The 22,959-nt window shown below is 47.1% G+C and overlaps 1 protein-coding gene across 4 annotated transcripts in view; it reads right to left on the bottom strand.

The window, feature by feature from the left end:
• Positions 1-22,959, bottom strand: part of LOC140427709 (G protein-activated inward rectifier potassium channel 2-like) — a 269,799-nt gene that overhangs the window by 128,436 nt on the left and 118,404 nt on the right. The window contains exon 2 of one of the 4 annotated variants that reach the window (XM_072513239.1): positions 16,823-16,935. The exons of 2 other annotated variants lie outside the window; for them this stretch is intronic. The gene's annotated coding sequence lies outside the window, so the exon portion shown is untranslated. Of the gene's footprint in view, positions 1-1,864; positions 1,934-16,822; positions 16,936-22,959 lie in introns of those variants that run through there. One more of the 4 variants, XM_072513240.1, reaches the window with a different exon arrangement.

Here is a 22,959-nt window from a genome sequence, read left to right on the forward strand (position 1 = left end):
GGAATACTGTGGCGAGCAACTCATCTCCTGACTCCCCAAAGCATGTCTGTCATCCAAAAGGCATGAGTCAGGATTGTGCTGGAATACTGTCCACTGCTTGGCTGAGTAATAAAAGTAATGCCTGGATGAGTGCAGCTCTAACAACACCCAATGAGCTCAACGCCATCCAGAACAAAGCAGCCCACTTCAATGACACCCCAGCCACCATCCTAAACATTCTCTCTCTTCACCACCAATGCACAGAGGCAACGGTGTATACAATATACAAGGTACACTGCTGCAACTCACCAAGGTTCCTTCAACAGAAGCTTTCAAACCATGATCTCTACCATCCAGAAGGACAGGGCAGTAGGTACATGGGAATATCACCACCTGGAATTTCCCCTCCGAGCCACTCACCATCCTGATGTGGAAATATATTGCTGTTCTTTCACTGTCACGGGACCTCCCTCCCTAACAGCATAGTGGGTGTAACTACATCATATGGACTGCAGCGGTTTAAGAAGGTGACTCACCACCACCTTCTCAAGGGCAATTAAGGATAGGCAGCAGATGCTGGCCGAGGCAGTGGCTCCCATTTCTCATGAAAGTATGAAAAAAAGACTTTCCCCAAGTTAGATACACTTTCCGGTTCGACCCGGGTTTGGGTACAGCCTCGGCTGACTCTCTGTGTGGGGCTAGCACGCTCTCCCCGTGTCTATGTGGGTTTCCTCTGGATGCTCCAGCTTCGCCCCACAGCCCAAAGATGTGCAGGTTAGGCGGATTGGCCACAATCAACGTGGGGAGTTATGGGGATAGGGCGGGAGAAATGGCCGAGGCAGAGTGCTCTTTTGGAGGGTCGGTGCAGGCTCGAGGGGCTGAATGGCCTTCCTCTGCATTGTCGGGATTCTATGGATTGTAACATTGAGAGAGTCTCTCTTTCTCTCTGCCTCTCATCAGCTTGTGGCTATTTGGAAAGGCAGTGGCAAAAACTATTCACATTTCCTGCACCATCAACCCATGCGGAAAACTGTGTCATTTTTTGTTTTCTTTACATGCAGCCAGTCAGCTAAATAAAAGCAATAACGCAATGGATACTTGAGGCCGAGTGCACAACGAGACGATGAACTTTGAAATGACGCTCTGTGGCTATTTCTATATGAACCAACACATTCATGTTCAATGATCTTTGCCCAATCTTTTACTGCAGGAAACTTCATGATTTGAGTATAGAAATAGGGATGCTTTACTGGAATTGTATAGGGTATTGGTGAGGCCACACCTGGAGTATTGTGTGCAGTTTCTGTGTCCTTATCTGAGGGAGGATGTTCTTGCTATGGAGGAAGTGCAGCGGACGTTTACCAGGCTGATTCCTGGGATGGCGGGACTGTCATATGAGGAGAGACTGAATCGGTTAGGATTATATTCATTGGAGTTTAGAAGAGTAAGAGGGGATCGCACGTTGAAACCTCCACAATTCTAATAGGATTAGACAGGGCATATTCAGAAAGAATGTTGCCGATGGTGGGGTGTCCAGAAGTAGGGGTCATAGTTTGAGGATAAGGGGGAAAACCTTTTAGAACTAAGGTGAGGAGAAATTTTGTCACCCAGAGTGTGGTGAATCTGTGGAATTTGCTACCACAGAAAGTAGCTGAGGCCAAAATGTTTTGTGATTTCAATAAGGAATTAGATATTGCTATTGGGGCTAAAGGGAGCAAGGGATCAGGGTATTGAATTTGATGATCAGCCATGATCATAATGAACGGCGGAGCAGGCTGGAAGTTCAAATGGACTCTCCCGCTTCTATTTTCTAGGTATATTTCTATGTATGTCTACATTAATAATGCAAACTGCTGGTGTAAAGTGACTATGTAATTTCACCAACCTGCCAGTGGTGGTGCTATAGTACCTTGGTTTTCCATCTTCTAACTCCCCAGTCATCACTGCAGAGAAGCTTCAGTCTAATCCATTTCTCTGCTTCCCAACTTGCTCTATGCTTTCCTTATTTAACTGTACAAAATAAGATGAGTCAACATACTGCATGTAAAATAAAGACTATAAAATGGTGATTGAGTATTTTATCTACAAGATGCACTGCAGCAACCCATCAAAATTCCTTCGACCGCGCCTTCCAAACCTGCAACATCTACCAAGAGCAGCAAGCACATGCAAGCCCACCACCGGCATGTTCCCCTCCAAGTCACTCCCCATCTCGACTTGGGAATATATCGGCGCTCCTTCACTGTCGCTGGGACAAAATCCTGGAACTCTCTCTCTAACAGCATTGTGGGTGTACCTACACCACGTGGACATCTGTGCTTCCGGAAGGCAACTCACCACCTCTCCAAGGGCAATGAGGGAAGGGCATCAAATGCTGGAGTTGCCATTGACACTCATCCCAAGAGCAAATAAATATATGCCCGGGCCCAATATTTTTGATTCATTTTAGTTAATGCAATGGAATCCTTGCAGGCCAGTTGATTGATGATATGGAATGGGGATGATGAGCAATCAATTTGCCACTGATATGATATGAATGTGAATTTAACTGGCAGGATTTCTGGAATCTTCTTTTAATAAGGCAAGGGGAGTCCAAGTAAGCAAAAAGTAAACAACATTTATTTTACAACAATTATATACATGAGTCCCAGTAGAACCTCACCAGGTACTCTCTCCCCTGATAGTCGTCTCCAGACTGGCCGACTGTTTATAGAAGTACAGGTAAACTACCTCACCCCTAATGGGGGAGCTCATAATCTGCAAGGTCCATGGGGAAAACAATAATAATCTTTATTAGTGTCACAAGTAAGCTTACATTAACACTGCAATTAAGTTACTGTGAAAATCCCCTAGTTGCCACACTCCGACGCCTGTTCGGGTACGGTCATGTGAGAGTGCCTTTAAGAACTGGGTGTTTATCAAATAGCTGTAGTGGATGTACCTTTAAGAAATGGGTGTTTATCAAATAGCTGCAGTGATGTCAGAGTGTGGGGAGAGCTGGGCTAGCTGTCTTTCACTTATGTTTTTGAGCAGGCAGCTTCAGTGTGTTTTAGTTTCGTTTTCAGAGCTGGATAGCTGCAGGCAAAGCAAACAGCTGTATATTGATCTCTCTCTGCAATCTAAACACTGTCTCCAAATCATTAGAGGATTTCAAAGTAATACCTGTTTCTGCAGAGAATTTAAACCTGCTGTCTTTCAGTAAAAAAAATCTTATGGATGTTGTTGGGAAAGTTATGAAGGGTTACTTATAGAATATTGTATCTGTGGGGATTATTGGTGTTGATAGTTGTTAAGATGTTTACTGTGGGTTTATAAAGTGTTAACTGGATTCATAAATAAACATGGTTTTGTTTTAAAAGTACTTTAGATCTCTGTTGCATCACACCTGTAAAGTAGGCCCTTGTGTTGCCTGGTATGGAGGGAAGATCTTATGAGGAAAGGCTGAGGGACTTGAGGCTGTTTTCGTTAGAAAGAAGAAGGTTAAGAGGTGACTTAATTGAGGCATACAAGATGATCAGAGGATTGGATAGGGTGGACAGTGAGAGCCTTCTTCCTCAGATGGTGATGTCTAGCACGAGGGGACATAGCTTTAAATTGAGTGGAGATAGATATAAGACAGATGTCAGAGGTAGGTTCTTCAATCAGAGAGTAGTAAGGGTGTGGAATTCCCTGCCTGCAACAGTAGTGGACTCGCCAACACTAAGGGCATTCAAATGGTCATTGGATAGACATATGGACGATAAGGGAAAAGTGTAGATGGGCTTTAGAGTGGTTTCACAGGTCGGCGCAACATCGAGGGCCGAAGGGCCTGTACTGCGCTGTAATGTTCTATGTTCTATGTTCTACTATGTTGTGTTCCCCTTAACCACAATCTATTAAAAGTTGTGGGTCAGGTGAACTCCATGATACACTTTGGTATTCTCTAAACCCTGGCCCATAACAGGTACACAGAGGGAGAATTCAGAATGTCCAATTCACCTAACAATCACATCAGTTCAGGACTTGTGGCAGGAAACCGGAGCACTCGGAGGAAACCCACGCAGACACGGGGAGAACGTGCAGATTCCGTACAGACAGTGACCCAAGCCGGGAATCGAACCTGGGTCCCTGGAGTTGTGATGCTACCATGCCCCCCATGTCATCCCCCCACTGTATGTCCCGTACAGGTTATTAAAGTTATCTTGCATATCTCGAAGACATTCGGTCGGCTTTTCAAGTAATAGTCCCTGCTGGAATGTCGGCATCTATAGTGGGTGGATTGGATTGGATTAGATTTGGGAGGACACCCCATTGGGATCGGAGTGGACTTTGCCACAACTATTTACTGAGATTGCATTAGCTTCCCACTTCCAGGCTTTCTGACCAATCAAGCGAGCGTGGTGATGTGCCAATCTGTCTGAGGAAGGGTATCAATGAAGAGGATCCTGGTAGTAGTCAGAATGGCTGGTCCGGAGATGAATTTTTGAGACTGCGTTAATCTCAGGAATGGCGTGGGAAGATCTGGCAAAGCTGTCCGCAACCGCCCCCCCCCCCCCCCCCCCCCCCCCACCCCCAGCCAGGTGTCTCACCCTCAGCTGGAGGTCTGGCTGAAGGATCAAATGGACTGTGGTGAAGGGAGCTCTCCCAAGGACAGGAAGAAGAGGGCAGCCTTTCCAGCCAAACAGGGGGGGGGGTGTTATGGGCCATAGTTTAGAGAACCCCAAAGTGTATCATGGAGTTCACCTGACCCACAACTTTTAATAGATTGTGGTATGGAGAGCACATGGTCCAATCTACAGGTGTGGTACAGCAGAAATGGAAACTTATTTTTTAAAAGCAAAACAATGTTTATTCTATGAACTCAAGTTAACCTTTTGAAAACATACAGGGAACATCTTAGCAACCATTAATTCAAATACAACCCCCAAAGACTACATCACTAAGTAATTCCTAAAGCTTTCCTTTTAACATCCATAAGACTTAAAACACCTTTAACCAGAAGCACATTAGGTTAAAGTCACTACTGTTATTAGTTTTAAATCACCAGGATCGATTTACAGTCTTTAGATTACAGAGGGAGATTCATACACCTTCTGGCTGTGACTGCAGCGATCCAGCTCTGAAAACAAAACTAAAACACACCCTGCAGCCTGCTCAAAAACGAAAGTAAAAAGCTGGCAGACAGCCCAGCTCCACCCACTCTCTGACATCACTGATAATACCCATTTCTTAAAGGTACTCTCACATGACTCGTGGCAGGATGCGATCAAGGAAATAAGCAGCACACTCAAACTGTTAACTCTGTTTCTCTCTACACCGATGCTGCCAGACCGGCTGGGCCTTTCCAGCATTTTCTGTTTCTATTTATTATTATTAATCTGTTTTTAACTTTTGATTAAGGGCTAAAGATTGTCGAAGTTACCAGCAAGATTTGCCCTTCTCTTTGAATCAAGTGCGGTGGGAAATATCAGCATGATTGAATGACAGAGCAGACTCGATGGAGTAATTCTACTTCTATACCTTATGGTCTTTGCCTCTGAGATCATGTAATTCAAACAAAGGCAGCTCTGACAGTGCAGCACTCCATCTGCACCGCTGAGATATTGAAAATGCACAGTTAGCACTGTAAGATCTACTATTTGAAGGAACACTGCAGCAGCATGCCAGAATTCACAAAGAGCTGACAACTGATCAACATAGTATGAAGTGACGATAGCTTGGAGGTTGCCATGGTGACACTGAGCCATTGACATTACTCCAGTGCTAATGAAAATCTATATCCGAGTCCTTAAATAAAAACTACCAGGCACCTATTCCCATTAAACACCTCTGGATTTATGAAATGAAAATCACTTATTGTCACAAGTAGGCTTCAAATGAAGTTACTGTGAAAAGCCCCTAGTCGCCACATTCCGGCACCTGTTCGGGGAGGCTGTTACGGGAATCAAACCGTGCTGCTGGCCTGCCTTGGTCTGCTTTCAAAGCCAGTGATTTAGCCCAGTGCTAAACAGCCCAGGGTATTTATTGCTCAGCACTAGCGCAATGAGGCACATTACTTGTACAGCAAAAGGGAATAGATTTCCATGCTTACAGTAAGTATTTATCAACCCTGAAAATTAATCTCTAGCCTTTGCTGTGTAGAAACGGAGTTCGCGTCAGCTAAATTTAACTTTGCATCTGCAAACATGTGGGTTTTGTAATAGTCAAATCAAAAGTGTTCTGCTTTAATGAGCTTTATTCAAGACTCGCTGGGATTTTGCGCCATCAATAAGTTCACTTTCATCCAATTATTTTTTTCCCTGTCCGGCTTTCTCCGCACAGGCACAGGGTTAGAGGGTACACATCCCAGTCGATCCCACTAATTTCTGGGATGAAGGGGTTTATCTTATGTAGTAAAGTTAGACATCTGTATGGACTGGAGATCAGAGGACTGAGAGGTGATCTTATTCAAACATATAAGATCCTGAGGGGACTTGGCATGGTGGATGCTGATAGCATGTTTCCCCTTGTGGGAGAGACCAGGACTCGGGGACACCTTTAAAGAGGCCTCCCTCCCATTTAAGATTGAAGGGAGGAGGATATTTTTCTCTCGCAGGGTCGTTAGTCTGTGGAATCCAGAGAGCAGTGGAGATGGGGTCGTTGAATATATCTAAGATTCTAAATTAATGGCGGAGTCTAAGGTTATAGATGCTTGACAGGAAAGTAGGGTTGAGGCCAAAATCCGATCAACCATGATCTTATCAAATGGTGGAGATTGAAGGGTCATTTGGACGACTGCTCCCAATGTGAATGTTTGTATGATTATTAAAAAAAGGTTTAGGAGATTTGTGAACTTGCGTGTAGCTGTGAGGTTCCCTGAAAATACAAATTTTCATGCCAGTTCCCACAGGTCCCACCACACTGAAGCCATTGTTGACTTTCTCCTTAGTGATGATCCCTCACCCATTCCCTACTTGGCCACTTCATAAATGACCCTGTGCTGCCTAAAGCCTGTGACTCTCTGACTGCCTCTGGGTAGAAATACCTGGGTTGGTGCCCGGGAGTGAGGAAGCTGCAGCAGGTGAGTTTGACACTACCCACCTCTTTCTTTGAAATCGATACTCCAGCCCCTGTTAAGAGTTGCAGCGATACCAGACATTATATACCCATCCAGAAAGTTCTGAGCATGACACCCACAACCTCCAGGGAGGTCATTAAAAATATAAATTTGGGGATAACCTTAGAAGATTGGAAAACATCCGCCATTCGCAAGATGTACATACATGGTGCACAGTGTGCCAACTTTAATAAAAAAGGCAGGAACAGAATAGCTTCCCTTATGTGTCAGACATTTATCAAGAACCACAGAATGACAGTGAAACCTAGGGCAGAATTTTCACACACCCCTAAAGTGGGTTCTAAGGCAGGGAGAAGCGTAAACATTCCATGGACTGGATTCCATCCGCCCCCGGATCCCGCCCAAACTCAGACGCAATTTCATGCTTGGGCGGGTGGGCTCTCGGGCGGGAACTTCACCCGTTCATCTACTAAGGTCCTTCAGTGGCCACTTAATGGTCTCTTAATGGCCTTTTGCTGCCCAGCCTCAAATTTCTAGGCAGGTTGGAGTGGGTGTGAGTCGGGTGGGAAACAGAGAAATAAACGTTTCTCCATCTCACGTGGGAAGTGGGGGCTGCACCTCAATCCAAAGACCCCTTCAGATACGGGACGCCCTTCCCTCCGAGATCTTGGAGCTCTGGGAGGGAATAGCAAAACAAATATACCTAGAGAGGGAATTCCAGAAGATGGAACTTGGGAAACCGAAAGGACCGACGCATTGATGCCAACTATTATATCATGAATTCCATGACAACTCAGGTCAGCTGAGGAATGGAGAGAGAGGGAACCCAGGAAATTAGTGACCAGTTTCTCAAACATCCGTCGTGCAGAAATTAATAGATTCCATAATGAAGGATATAATTATTGAACACATTGAACATTTCCAGCTGATCTTCCAGACCCATCCTGGATCTGTAAGTGGAGGTCATGCATGGTGAAATGGGAATTCAATTTAAAAAAAAGCCTGGAATTAAAAGTCTAAAGATGACCATGAAACCATTGTCGTAAAAACCCAACCTGTTCACTAATGCCCTTGAGAGAAGGAAATTTGTCATCATGTGACTCCAGATCCACAGCAATGCGGTCGACTCTTAAATGCTCTCTGAACCTAACCAGCAAGCCAATCAGTTCAAGGACAATTAGGGATGGGCAAAGATGACCCCATTGCATGAAAATTGAACCTATGTCCCCATAAGAATAGCCTGGGTCTCTGGATTACCAGACATTACCACTAGGGCACTATTCACCCCTGGCACAAATTTACCCTGGACTCCATGGATTAAACTATTCTTTGCAAGTTAACAGGTCAAGGATGATTTGATTGAAGATTTCAAGATATTGAGTGTCATGTTCTGTAGACTGGCCAAAATGAATGATGTACCTCAGAACATGTTATTTAAAATAATTTATTGTAACACAACTGCGTGGTAAGGTAACTAGGATAAATTAACTAACAAACAACTAACACTTACCAACTCTCGTGGAACTACTGCAAATATTTCTATCTCCCAGTACGACCAACTCCCCACTCCCAGATCACAGGGTGACGTGATGGGTTTACAATACCACCTAGTGGTCGGAGGTCGTGCATAACGTTATGTACAAACTTACATTATACATATCATCACATTGAGGACAACGGGATTGGGTAGATAGAAACTATTTCTGCTGGTTGGGGACGAGACTAGGCCTCTATTTAAAAACTAAAGCCAGACCTTTTAGAAGTGAAATTGGGAATCATTTCCACACACAAGTTTAGAACTCTCTTCCAGAAACGGCAATAAGTGTGAGATTAATTGTGAACTTTAAATCTGAGATTTACAGATTTTTATTAACCAAAGTTATTAAGGGAGATGGGGCAAAGGTGGGTTGCAGATCATTCATTTTTTAAGCGTACTTTCACACACAGACCTGTTTCCTTTTGGGGAATAGTAGGGGAAGTGGTGGAAAGATTCCTGATCTGATTATCAGCCTGTTGAAGCGTTTTATGAATACTCCTTCCATGGCCCAACAAGTCCTGACTTTGGACTTGAACTCAGAGCTTCTGGTCAGGACATAGGGACGCTGCCACTATGCCACACAACCTCCTTTTAGTTCGCCCATGAGCCCGGTGAGTGAAACAATCGGGTAAAGAGATTAAATGGCCTGCTGTTAGTCATATGTTCCTAATCGAGAAGACACTGGGAAACTCGAAGCTTGGATCTTGTCTATGGCTCACTTAGCAGCTGAGCGAGAGAGGGAGTTCACCATTTGATTTCATTTATACCTCATCATTTCACTGGAAGTGCAAAATTGAATATTTCTTTCCTATCATGCAGAAATCATTCCGGAAAAATCTGTAACAACCGAAGACAGACTGCTCCGTCTCTTGATATTACAGTCATTACCCTATTAGAAGGGATGTTTTGGTCAATTACAAGCCGCGAGGTGATTATTGTCAGCAGAGGATGGTAATGGAAGCCTCAGTGTTACAAATCAAACTAATGTGAGAACAAAAGAATGTTGTCACTATTATCCTCGCTAAATGTGATTCTCTGCTCTCAGCTTGTAATTGTGTGGGCTGGCCACCTGCAAGCAATTTAATTACCGTTCAGACGGTCCATGCTCTGTGACACTGCTGCTCTTAGACATTGTGTCACTGCATCATCTGAACATTGCCCCTTTGACAGGCTCCTCTGGCAATAAATGGCGGCCAGCCAGCTGTCTGGCTCAGTATCTTTGATCAATTGAAGGCAACAATAATGAAAGAAGTGTGCATTCCTTCTGGGTTTCACCTACCACCGGGAATGCTTTGGGCTCAAGACAGTGATGAGCGATAAATATAGACCTCAGTGTGTTCTAACCCGTTCACCAGCTTATTACTGTCATTAGATGTTGAGGTTTTGTAATGTTTCCCTTTATGTTCCTGCGCACCATTCTCTTGGCTTTTTGGGACTGTCTTAGGTGGCATTTTAAAGTGCTGTAGCTGAAGACATCTGGTGCAAAGGCAGCTGTGAATGTGGCTATGCTGGCTACCAAAAGAGCTGATGCTGCAGTTGCCTTAAGACATCGCTCTTTGTAGCACTCCAGAATTCAGCAGTGACACTGTAAATAAAGTAAATGAAGTGACTGTGCAGCCTTCAGAGTGCAAAGACACTCCTGAAAAGGTGGCTTTCCATCTCAGAAAGACTGATTGCCTGTCGCAACTCCCCAGTTTCCAGAGAATGGACCTTGGCACACAACGGCTCAACCACATTAACTCAACCAGTGTGCGTGCACAGGCTCCAGGATCAAATAGAAGCTTTCTGAACAGTTTTCCAGACAATGGGTGGGATTTACTGACCACTCCGCCACGTGTTTACCGGTCCCGCCGTTGTCCTCGGGATTTCCTGTTGACAGCACCTCTTGAGGCCGGGAAATCCGTGCGCCGCCGTGGGACTGGAATTTCCCGCCAGTGTGACGCCACTAAATCCCACCCAATGTTACAAATTTCCAAATGCCTTGGGCTCTCGAGAACATTGACATTGTGAACATTTCTGGGTAGCACAATGGTTAGCACAATAGCTTCACAGCTCCAGGGTCCCAGGTTCGATTCCCCCTTGGATTACTGTCTGTGAGGACGTTCTCCCCGTGGCTGCGTGGGTTTTCTCCGGGTGTTCCGGTTTCCTCTCACAAGTCCCGAAAGACGTGCTTGTTAGGTAATCTGGACATTCTGAATTCTCCCTCAGTGTACCCGAACAGGTGCCGGAGTGTGGCGACCAGGGGATTTTCACAGTAACTTCATTGCAGTGTTAATGTAACCCTACCTGTGACAAAGCTTATTATTATTACAGAAAGATGCATGTAGAGTTAATTCTGATATCGTTAGTCCGATGGCTATGAATGCATTTATTTTTAATATTCTGTTGCAGGGCAGCAGGAAAAGCAAAATCAAAGTTAAAAGGGAACTTGTAAGAAGAAAGAGAAATTCAAAATAAACAAACATATTGCAAGACAATGGAAGTGGGGCTGAAACTGGGAGGTGACAATTTGTTGCTTTGCAGGGATAGGGGAAGAATAATCATTAAATTCACCGCATTCTCCTCTTGCCAACTTCCTTAAAGGGTTAAGGATATCATGAAGATAATACCAGAGTTTATTCTAATTTTGCCATTTAAACTTTACCCTAAACAGGAATATTGTGTCCAGTTCCGATCACCACACTTTAGGAAGGGTGTGAAGGCATGAGAGAGTGCAGAAAGAATTCACGAGAATCGTTCCTGGGATGAGGAAACGTAGAAAATAGGAGCGGGAGTCGGTCATTTGGCCCTTCGAGCCTGTTCCGCCATTCAACATGATCCTTTATCTCAAATCCCTACTCCCATGCTCTCCCCATACCCTTGATGCCTTTAACGTCCAGAAATAAATTTATCTCCTTCTGAAATATATTCAGTGGCGTCTTCCGGTGGCGGCCATGAGCTGATTGGTCGCACACAAGCTGGCTCCCGCTTGGAGGAGTTGGTTTTAGCCCTTTCTACCCAGCTAATGGGTGATTTTTATGCAAAAAGTGCGAAGTGAATGGAGGGTGTTGGTTTCGCCCCCAGAGTGGAATGTCGGCGCGATATCACACCCGGCAAAAGTCGGTAAGAGGCCTAGATCAGGAGTTGGAGGACACGCGTGGTGCAGCACCAATGGAGAAAATGGCCGTAGTCGCCTGTCACACTGCCTGTGGCGAGGTTTATGGACTTTATTAAGGGGGGGTGGTTTCGGAAACAGTGAAAGGAGATGCAGGGGAACTGGTCCAGGGTGATTGAGGGGGCAGTAGCCCTTCTTTGCGAGACTTTGTACCAGATGAAGAAGCTCCTGGAGTCACAAGGTACGACGATCCGAGAGGTGGAAAGGGCGGTGTCAGACCAAAGTGACCGGCATGTGTTATTGGAGGCAGAGATGGCGATGCTGGGGGAGGCCTGCAAGGTGCTGAGGGCGAAGGCGAAGGAGAATCGGTCCAGGCGGCAGAATTTGCGAATTGTAGGCCTGTTAGAGGGTGTGGCGGGAACAAGTGCCATGGGCTACCTTTCAAAGGTATTCAAGATAGTTGGTCGAGGCGGGTGTCTTCGAGAAGGCCCCGGAGGTAGTTCATGTCCATCGGTCACTACGACAAAAGCTGTGAGCTGGGGAGCCACCGCAGGCGGTGATTTTGCGTATGCGCAAGTTCCAGGAGAAGGAGAAGATTCTGAGGTGGGCAAAGGCAATTCGAGACTGTAGTTGGGAGTGGAATTAGACCAGCTTTACCAAGACATTGGGGCCGGGTTGACCAAATGACGGGCAGGGTTCAATAAGGCCAAGGCGGCGCTCTTTTGGAGCAAGATTCAGTTTGGGGTGATGCACTCGGCCAAACTTTGGGTGACTTTCAAGGGCAGGGAACTTTATGACACCGAGGGAGGCGGAGAACTTCATCAATGGGCAGGGATTGGGGGAGGGATAATGTGAATTCTTCTGATTTACAACGTTTTATGTATATACTAGTTTTGTAACTGATATGTTGTTTGTCTTGCCCATGTTGTTTTTGTAATGGTTTTATGGAGTGATATGTATATGCAATATTTGTAAATGTTTGTCTTTTGCACATGTTGGTTTTGCATTAGTTTGGGTTGATGAGGGGATGGTACAGAATTTTGGGTTGCAGCAGGCCATTTTGGAAGAGTAAGGCAGTGGAAGCCGAGTGGAAGAAGGATAGTTTGGGTGGTTTGGGTAGGGATCTTTGTGTTGATCTCCAGGTGGGAGCCACCATGCTAGCAGTGAATGCTAGTAAACAGAAACAGCGTGGCGATTTTAATTGTGGGTTTGACAATAGGATAGATAGTTCCAGCCCCAAGTCAATGGCCAGGTCGGGGATGGCAAAGAGCTGGGGGTGTTTATGGATCAGATGGGGGGTGGGGGGGGTGGACTCGTGGAGGTTTAGGCATCGGGCAGAGAGGGAGTATTCCTTCTTCTCCCATGTCCATCGAGTATACTCCCGTATATAGAGGTTTCTTCCTCCCCATTCTGGGAGACATTGAAGGTGGTGGTCCGGGGGGAGGTTATATCTTATAAGGCCCACTGGGACATAGTTGAGAGGGAGGAGAGGCAGAGGTTGTGGGATGCTATTGTTGAGGTGGATAGGTGATACTCAGTGGCCCCAATGAGGGAGTTGCTGGCTGAAAGGAACTGCAGTGTCAGTTTGACCTAGTGATGACAGGGAAGGTGGTAGGTGAGCTTTGCCATGTGAAGGGGGTTCATTATGAGTATGGGGAGAAGGCTCAGCAGCTGCCTGCCCATTCATTGAGGTGGCCGGCAGCTGCTCGTGAGATTGTACAAGTGAGGCAGGCTAGAGGAGGATTGGTGACGACACCGGGAAAAACATCGGGGAAGTAACCGGGGCCAGATGTCTTTCTGGTAGAATTTGACAACGTTTTCGGCAGAGTTGGCGCCCCATCTGAATGAATGAAAACCACTTATTGTCACAAGTAGGCTTCAAATGAAGTTACTGTGAAAAGCCCCTAGTCGCCACATTCCGGCGCCTGTTCGGGGAGGCTGTTACGGGAATTGAACCGTTCTGCTGGCCTGCCTTGGTCTGCTTTCAAAGCCAGCGATTTAGCCCTGTGCTAAACAGCCCCTGGCTACTATAATGATTCTTTGGCAAGAGTGGAGTTGTCAGCCACATTTGCGCACGCTTCTATTTTTTTGATCCCAAAGAAGGATAAAGACCCGACAAAGTGTAGATCATACAGGCCCATCTCCCTGTTGAACACAAATGTGAAGGTACTAGTGTTAGCGAGGCAGTTGGAAGGGTGTGTGCTGGAGCTGGTCCCAGGGATTTTGTTAAAGGGCGTCAGTTGTCAAGCAACATCAGGAGGATGCTGAATATGGTAATGACCCCGTCAATGGGTAGAGCACTGGAGGTTATCATATCAATGGATGCGGAGAAGGCCTTTGGCCGGGTAGAATGGAGGTGCCTATTTGCGATTCTCAGGAGGTTTGCGTTTGGACTGACATTTGTTTCATGGGTGAGATTGCTGTCTGCATCCCCCACGGGGAATAGAAGGACAAATGTAACGAATTTGGGGTACTTTAGGCTGCATAGAGGGACAAGGCAGGGATGCCCACTGTCCTTGTTGCTGTTTGCCATTGGCTACTGAGCCCTTGGCCATTGCGCTGTAGACTTCAAGAGAGCGGAAGGGCATTATAAGAGGATATAGGGAGCATACGGTGTCACTGTATGCTGATGATTTATTGCTATACATTTCAAACCTGCTGAAGTGCATGGGGAAAATAATGGATCTACGAGGGACGTTCGGTGCATTTTCAGGGTTTCAACTCAATGTGGTGAAAAGTGAAGTTTTCTGGTGAATACTCAGGAGAGGAGTATGATTCTGTCATTCAAGGTGGCCAGATAAGGTATCTAGGTACACAAATAGCCCATGACTGGACCGCAATGCAGAATTGAAAATGGCCAGTCTGGTAGAGGGGGGTCTCAGGGAATTTGAAGAGGTGGGATGCCCTGCCATTGTCCCTGGCGGGGAGGGCACAGACCGTGAAGATGAACATTGTGACGAGGTTTTTGTTTATTATTCAGTCCCTTCCAATATACCTTCCAATTGTGTTTTACCAGAGGGTGGACAAATTGAAATTGGAATTTGTTTAGGTGCGCAAGACACCTAGGATTCAGAGGGCCTTTTTGCAGAGACGGCAGAGGGCGGGGCTGTTGGCACTCCCAAACCTGTTGTACTATTAGTGGCTGGCAAACATGGAGAAGGTGAGACGCTGCTGGGGGGAGGAGGGGTCAGAATAGGTGCAGGTGGAGGAGGCCTCATGTGTGGGCCCTGGTGGTGGCCCAACTCCAGTTTTCCCTGGGTAGGCACATTAGTAGTCCTGTGGTTGTGGCATCTCTCAAAATATTGAACCAGGTGAGGCGGCACCTTGGTATGGGGAGTATGTTGGCACTGGCTCCAATAGGTGGGAACCATAGGTTTATTCCAGGAGAAATGGATGCGATGTACTGTTATGGGGAAGGGATAGAGCGAGATAGAGAGGGTTTGGGACTTATTCGTAGAGGGGAGGGTTGTGAGGCTAGAGGAATTGCAAGGGAAATTTGAGTTGCCAAGGGGAAGTGAATTTAGATATTTTCAGGCCTGGGATTTTGCCTGAAAGGAGCTGCCCTCTTTCCCTCAGCTGTCAAAGGATATGCTGTTGGATAAGTTGTTCACTCCGGATCAGCTGGTTGGGGGAAGGGGGGTGTGGGGTGGCGACATTTATGGGTGGATTCTGGAAATGGAGAAGGTGCCAGTGGAGGGGTTAAGGTGGGATGGAAGGGATAATTGGGGATTGAACTTGGGCGGGGTCCTGGATAAACTCAACCTCTTCTTATGCTAGGATGAGTGTTATACAGTTTAAGGTGGTGCATTGGGCCTATATGACTCGGGCCTGTATGAGTGGGTTTTTCCAGGAGCTGGAGGATGTATGTGAGAGATGTGGAAGGTGGCCGGCGAATCATGCACATATGTTTTGGGTGTGCACGCAGTTGAGGGGTTTCTGAACAGTAGTTTTCGAGATTCTGTCAGAAATAGTGGGGGTGAGAACGTCGGCAAGACGTTGGTGGTGATTTTTGGTGTTTGGGACCTGCCGGAGCTGCTGCAGGAGAGGGTGCCCGATCTCATGCCGTTCGCCTCTCTGATTAACGGGCAGCGAATCTGACTGAGTTGGAGGTTGGCAGTGCCGCTGGGGGTCTCGACGTGGCTGGGGGATTTGTATGAAATTTTAAAACTGGAGAAGATCAGAATTACTGTCAGGGACTCGGAAGATGGGTTTATGTAAAATGGAGGATCTTTCTGTGTGTATTTAAGGATCTATTTGTTGCCAGCTGGTGGGGGGAAGGGGTGTTGGGGTAGTTTATGGGAGAAAAAATGGGAAATTGACAATCTTGTTGGAACATGTTTATATTTTAGTTGTTGTTTGTGTATGCTATTGATTCTGTTTGGAATAAAATATATTTTTCAAAATTATAAAAAATGCATATATATATATATATATACATTCAATGGCTTGGCCTCCACAGCCAGGTTCACCACTCTCTGAGTGAAGACGTTTTGCATTATCTCAGACCTAAATGGCCTACCCAATAGGGCAGCACGGTACCATAGTGGTTAGCACAGTTGCTTCACTGCTCCAGGGTCCCAGGTTCAATTCCGGCCTCGGGTCACTGTCTGTGCGGAGTCTGCACGTTCTCCTCGTGTCTGCGTGGGTTTCCTCCAGGTGCTCTGGTTTCCTCCCACAGTCCAAAGATGTGCAGGTTAGGTGGATTGGCCATGCTACATTGCCCTTCGTGTCCAAAAACGTTAGGTGGGGTTACTGGGTTACAGGTATGGGCTTAAGTGGGGTGCTATTTCCAAGGGCCTGTGCAGACTCGATGGGCCGAATGGCCTCCTGCTGCACTGCAAATTCTATGATTCTATGGTATCTTGAGACTATGACCCCTTGTTCTGGACCTCCCAGCCGGGAAACAACATCCCTGTTCATATTCTGTCGAGCCCTGTCAGAATTGTACACGTTTCTTTGATACCCCGATGAGGTCCATGGTGGGCGCGGGGGGTCGCTGATTGATCTCCCCGTGGGCTGTGTAGAATACGGGTTGCCGTGTCGAGCCGGCGGAGGCCCGCCCAGCTGGGGATCTTAAAATATCTCTCCCAATGAGGACAAGGGCAAAGATTTCTGTGGACCCCGATGCCCTACCGAAATATTTCAGGGCACAGCCAGCCCCATACGCTTTACTTACCAAAGTAGAGACCGAACACGCGCGGTTAGAGAGCCTCAGGGTAATACCACAGTGCAGATCGCAGAGTGGACTGCACCAGTAGTCCACGTCCTCATGCGGACACGTTGGTCCGCCTGTGTGGGAACAATAAAGTAACGGTTAATAAAGCCTCATGTTTAGATCGGTACCCCATGACATGCACAGGACGTCAATATGTCAAAGTGGCAGAGGGTCAAACCTTCACCAAACTAGATATGAGCAATGCCTACCCCCAGTTAGAACTGGACAGGTCATCCAGTAAGTACATCATGAGTAACACCTATAAGGGTATATATGAATATACACACCTGCCCTTCAAAGTCTGATCAGCATGTGCCATTTCTCATTGCGTGATGGAGAAAATTTTACAAGGACTACCTAAGGTGGCAGCATACTTAGACAATGTACTAATCACAGGAACCACAGAAAAAGAAAACCTAGTAAAGCTGGAGGAGGTTTTGAGAAAGTTTTCTGACGCAGGTGTCCATCTCGAAATGTGTGTTCCAGTTTCAATGTGATCCCCTCTCATTCTTCTAAACTCCAGTGAATACGGGCCCAGTTGACCCAATCTCTCCTCATTCAACAATCCTGCCATCCCAGGACTCAATCTGGTGAAACTTCGCTGCTCTCCCTCTTCAGCTACGTATAAAGATTGGAGAAATTGGGACCGTTCTCCTTGGAGAAGGGAAGATTGAGAGCAGGTAGTCAGGATCATGAGGGGTCTGGAGAGAGTAATCAGGGAGAAACTGTTCCTACTGGTGGAAGGATCGAGAACCAGAGGACACAGATTTAAGGTTATTGGCAAAAGAAGCAATGGTGGGTGGCTCAGATGGGGAAAGCACTGCCTTAGAGTGTGGTGGATGAAGGTTCAATTGAGACATTCAAGAGGGAATTGGATTATTATCTGAACATGGAGGATGTGCAGGGGGAGAAGGCGGGGGGCCTGATTTTCCCAGTGCTGCTGGCGCCGTCCACACCTGGTCGCTGCCGGTGGGAACTCTGCGCGAAGGGTCGGGGGGCGGCCTGTGGTGAGGGGAGGGGGCTCTGTCCCCGGGGGGGGGGGCTCCGATTTCTGGCCCGCGATGTGGGCCCGCCGATCGGCGAGCCGGCCTCTCCCCACCGGGCCTACTTTGTTGCACGTGCGGCCCCAGAACCCATGTTGCGTCGGGGCCGCGCGTTCCGTAAAGCCACAGCGCATGCGCAGGTTGTCACGTCGCCACTGCACATACGTGGGTTGGCGCCGCCCCCAGTGAAGTGAGGCTGAACCGCTCCAGCGCCATGCTGGCCGCCTGTGGGGGCCAGAATCACTACTGCCCGCGCCCGTTTCACGCCATCATGAAACGCAACGGCGTTCACAATGGCATGGACACTCGGTCCCACGATCGGAGAATCGCGCCCGGGGAGTGGCTCTAGGCGAATTGCTCCTCCAAAGAGCCAATTAAGACACGATTGGATAGGTTGGGGTTATTTTCCTTGGAACAAGGAAGGCTGAGGGGTGACTTAATTGAGGTGTACAAAATTATGAGGGGAACAGATAGAGTGGACAGGATAAAATAGTTTCCCTTGGTGGAGAATTCTAAAACCAGGGGACATAGAACATACAGAGCAGAAGGAGGCCATTCAGCCCATCGAGTCTGCACAGACCCATTTAAGCCCTCACTTCCACCCTATCCCAGCAACCCAATAACCCCATCTAACCTTTTTGGATACTAAGGGCAATTTAGCATGTCCAATCCACCTAACCTGCACATCTTTGGACTGTGGGAGGAAACCGGAGCACCCTGAGGAAACCCACGCACCCACAGGGAGAACATGCAGACTCCACACAGACAGTGACCCAGCGGGGAATCGAACCTAGGACCCTGGCGCTGTGAAGCCACAGTGCTAGCCACGTGTGCTACCGTGCTGCCTAGAGATTCAAGATAAGTGGCAGAAGGTGTTTCGGGGACATGAGGAATAACTTTATTATGCAGAAGTAGTGGGAGTCTGGAATTCACTGCCCAGGTTGGTGGTAGAGGCAGAGACCTTAAACTGGAAAGCAGCCTATGGTCACCTGGGATTATGACAACCTTACTTTTATCTTATATTGATGGCTCCTTAGTCTGGTCACGCCTGCAAGTGGAAAAGGCAGGCTAAACTTTCAGGCCCAGCTGTGGGCAGGAACAGAGAGGGACGGGGCTTGAGGGTATGTGCGCTGGCCAGTATGCTGGTTTTCTGAAGCTGTTCCTGGTGCTGGCTATTTTGGTGAAGGAGAGTTAGGGTTGGCAGGGTTTAGGCTCATTAAGAGTTAATACAAACAGCAAAGGGGGCAGTTTAACAGCCTGGAGGTGGAGGTGTGCATCCAGCAGCAAGGTGGACTGACTACAAGCTGGACTACAGGCCCACCTGGCTGCTGGGGCTACAGCTAAAGGTTTCTCTCTACAAGGATTCTCACTACCGCCGCCGCCCCCCTCCCCCCCCCCCCACTTCCATCTCCACCCCGGCACCCACCCCACCCATCGCAAACCCTCCCCAACAATCTTGGTAGCCTGGATTTACCGGGCACCCCGCTGCGTGTTTTTCAGCGTGTTTTCTGCCACTGTCAACCAGATTTCCCGTTGACTGCACCCCTCGATGCCGGGAAACCCGTACGCCGGCAGGGGACCAGAATTTCCCTCCGGCGCGCACAGCCAGTAAACCCCACCCCATAACAGTATAACTGATACCAGTTCTGGTATCATTATAGTAAATCATCTTTGCAGTGTCCCTATGTCGTTTTTATGGAGTCTAGTACTGTGCACAGTACTCCAAGTGTGGTCTATCCAAGGTTGTATACAAATGTAAAAGAGCATTATTACCAAACACAGGCGAGACTATTCTGCAAATTCCAAATTCTCATATATTATTGTACGAAGTCTTACAACACCAGGTTAAAGTCCAACAGGTTTGTTTCAATGTCACTAGCTTTCGGAGCGCTGCTCCTTCCTGAGGAAGGAGCAGCGCTCCGAAAGCTAGTGACATCGAAACAAACCTGTTGGACTTTAACCTGGTGTTGTAAGACTTCGTACTGTGCTCACCCCAGTCCAACGCCGGCATCTCCACATCATATATTATTGCACAGGGGATATGAAGGATAATTCAGTAACCCGAGCTGAAATGGTATTGCGATTTCGTGGGGCTCCACGCTCCCACAGTGACTGATTGATGAGTAAAATTAGTATTGTCTCCCTGGATGGTTTTCATACATGTGGGCAGTGCTACAGCAGGGTGTAAGCTGTTCAGAGAGCTTAGGGCATCAGTTAGATTGCCAGCTAATGGCAATCTCACACAAGAGGTATTGATTATCTGATGGGATAGCAACACAAAGCTACTTGTATGTCAATCACTTTTAAGGGCAGTGTTTGCTTTGGTACAAAGTGCAAAGCTAAAATTAGATTTGTTTGACTGCAACGTGGGTGCTTAGCTTACATTGTCCAAGGAAGATACATGCTCCTGGTATGATTTCATGCTGGTGTGAGTATTTTATTTCAAAGTGAGGGCAGGGTGGTCAAAGAAAGCCATTTTCTAAAGTGAAGCCAGGGACTAAAGCAACACCAAAAAATACTGCTGCAAAATCCCAGTGGAATTTTAGAGGATGCTGCACTGTGGTCGAGATCTCAACACTGGCTCAGTGGTGACACTCTTGCCTGTGAGTCAGAAGGTCATGGAGTCCGATACTTGAACATACAAGCAAGGCTGAGACTTAGGTACGGAGGGAGTACTTCACGGTTGGAGGTCCTGCCATTTAGATAAGATGTTAAAGTGAGTCAGCCTTTTCAACTGGGCCTGTGGATCTATTTGAAGAAGAGCAGGAAAGTTCTACTGGGTGTCTTTTGTCAACATCTACCCCTCAACAAGTACCTCAACCAGATTCCCTGGGTCACTTACCTCATTGATGTTTGTGGGATCTTGCTGTGTGTAGAATTCGCTGTAAGGCAGGTTGGCACATCAGGAAGACGTAGAGTACACAATATAAATACACTTGACGTCTCATGGCTTCAGGTTAAACATGAGCAAGGAAACCTCCTGCTGATTACCACTAAGGCCACCATCAGCTGATGAATCAGTGCTCCTCCATGTTGAACACCATGTGGAGGAAGCACTGAGGGTGGCAAGCATGCAGAATATGATCTGATTGGGGGACTTCAATGTCCATCACCAAGAATGGCTCAGTAGTATCACCACAGGCTGAGCTGGCCGGGTCCTAAAGGACATAGCTGCTAGACTGGGACTGCAGCAGGTGGTGAGGGAATCAACAAGAGGGAAAAACATACTTAGCTTCATCCTCACCAATCTGCCTGCTGCAGATGCATCTGTCCATGATAGTATTGATAGAAGTGACCACCGCACAGTCCCTGTGTAGACAAAGTCACATCTTCACATTGAGGATACCCTCCATTGTGTTGTGTGGCACCACCACCGTGCTAAATGGGATAGATTTTGAACTGATCTAGCAACTCAAGACTGGGCCTCCACGAGGCGCTGTGGGCCATCAGCAGCAGCAGAATTATAGAACATAGAACATAGAACAATACAGCGCAGTACAGGCCCTTCGGCCCACGATGTTGCACCGAAACAAAAGCCATCTAACCTACAATATACCATTATCATCCATATGTTTATCCAATAAACTTTTAAATGCCCTCAATGTTGGCGAGTTCACTACTGTAGCAGGTAGGGCATTCCACGGCCTCACTACTCTTTGCGTAAAGAACCTACCTCTGACCTCTGTCCTATATCTATTACCCCTCAGTTTAAGGCCATGTCCCCTCGTGCTAGCCATTTCCATCCGCGGGAGAAGGCTCTCACTGTCCACCCTATCTAACCCTCTGATCATTTTGTATGCCTCTATTAAGTCTCCTCTTAACCTTCTTCTCTCTAACGAAAACAACCTCAAGTCCATCAGCCTTTCCTCATAAGATTTTCCCTCCATACCAGGCAACATCCTTGTAAATCTCCTCTGCACCCGTTCCAAAGCCTCCACGTCCTTCCTATAATGCGGTGACCAGAACTGTACGCAATACTCCAAATGCAGCCGTACCAGAGTTCTGTACAGCTGCAACATGACCTCCTGACTCCGGAACTCAATCCCTCTACCAATAAAGGCCAACACTCCATAGGCCTTCTTCACCACCCTATCAACCTGGGTGGCAACTTTCAGGGATCTATGTACATGGACACCTAGATCCCTCTGCTCATCCACACTTTCAAGAACTTTTCCATTAGCCAAATATTCCACATTCCTGTTATTCCTTCCAAAGTGCATCACCTCACACTTCTCTACATTAAACTCCATTTGCCACCTCTCAGCCCAGCACTGTGATTGTACTCAACCACAATCTGCAACCTCATGGCCCAGCATATCCCCAACTCTACCATTACCACCAAGCCAGAGGATCAACCCTGGTTCAATGAGGAGTGCAGGAGAGCATGTCAGGAGCAACATCAGGCACACTGAAAAATGAGGTGTCAACCTGGTGGAGCTACAACACCGGACTACTTGTGTGTCAAACAGCATGAGCAGCAAGTAATGGACAAAGCTAAGTGATTCCACAATGAACGCATCAGATCTAACGCATCCAGCCGTGAATGGTGATGAACAATTAAACAACTCACTGGAGGAGGAGGCTCCACAAATATCCCCATCCTCAATGATGCAAAAGACAAGGCGGAGGCATTCGCAACAATCTTCAGCCAGAAGTGCCAAGTGGATGATCCATCTCGGTCTCCTCCGGAGGTCCCCAGCATCACAGATGTCAGTCTTCAGCCAATTCGATTCACTCCACGCGATATCAAGAAATGGCTGATACTGCAAAGGCTATGGGACCTGACAATATCCCAGCAATAGAACTGAAGACATGTGCTCCAGAACTTACCACACTCCTAGCCAAGTTGTTCCAGTACAGCTACAACATTGGCATCTATCCGTGAATGTGGAAAATTGCCCAGGTGTGTCCTGTACACAAGAAACAGGACAAATCCAACCCAGCCAATTACCACCCTATCACTCTACTCTCCATCATCAGGAAAGTGATGGAAGGAGTCATCAACAGTCCTATCAAGCGGCACTTGCTCAGCAATGGCCTGCTCACGGACGCACA

This window comes from Scyliorhinus torazame, chromosome 8 (assembly GCF_047496885.1).
Source record: "Scyliorhinus torazame isolate Kashiwa2021f chromosome 8, sScyTor2.1, whole genome shotgun sequence".
NCBI lineage: Eukaryota > Metazoa > Chordata > Chondrichthyes > Carcharhiniformes > Scyliorhinidae > Scyliorhinus > Scyliorhinus torazame.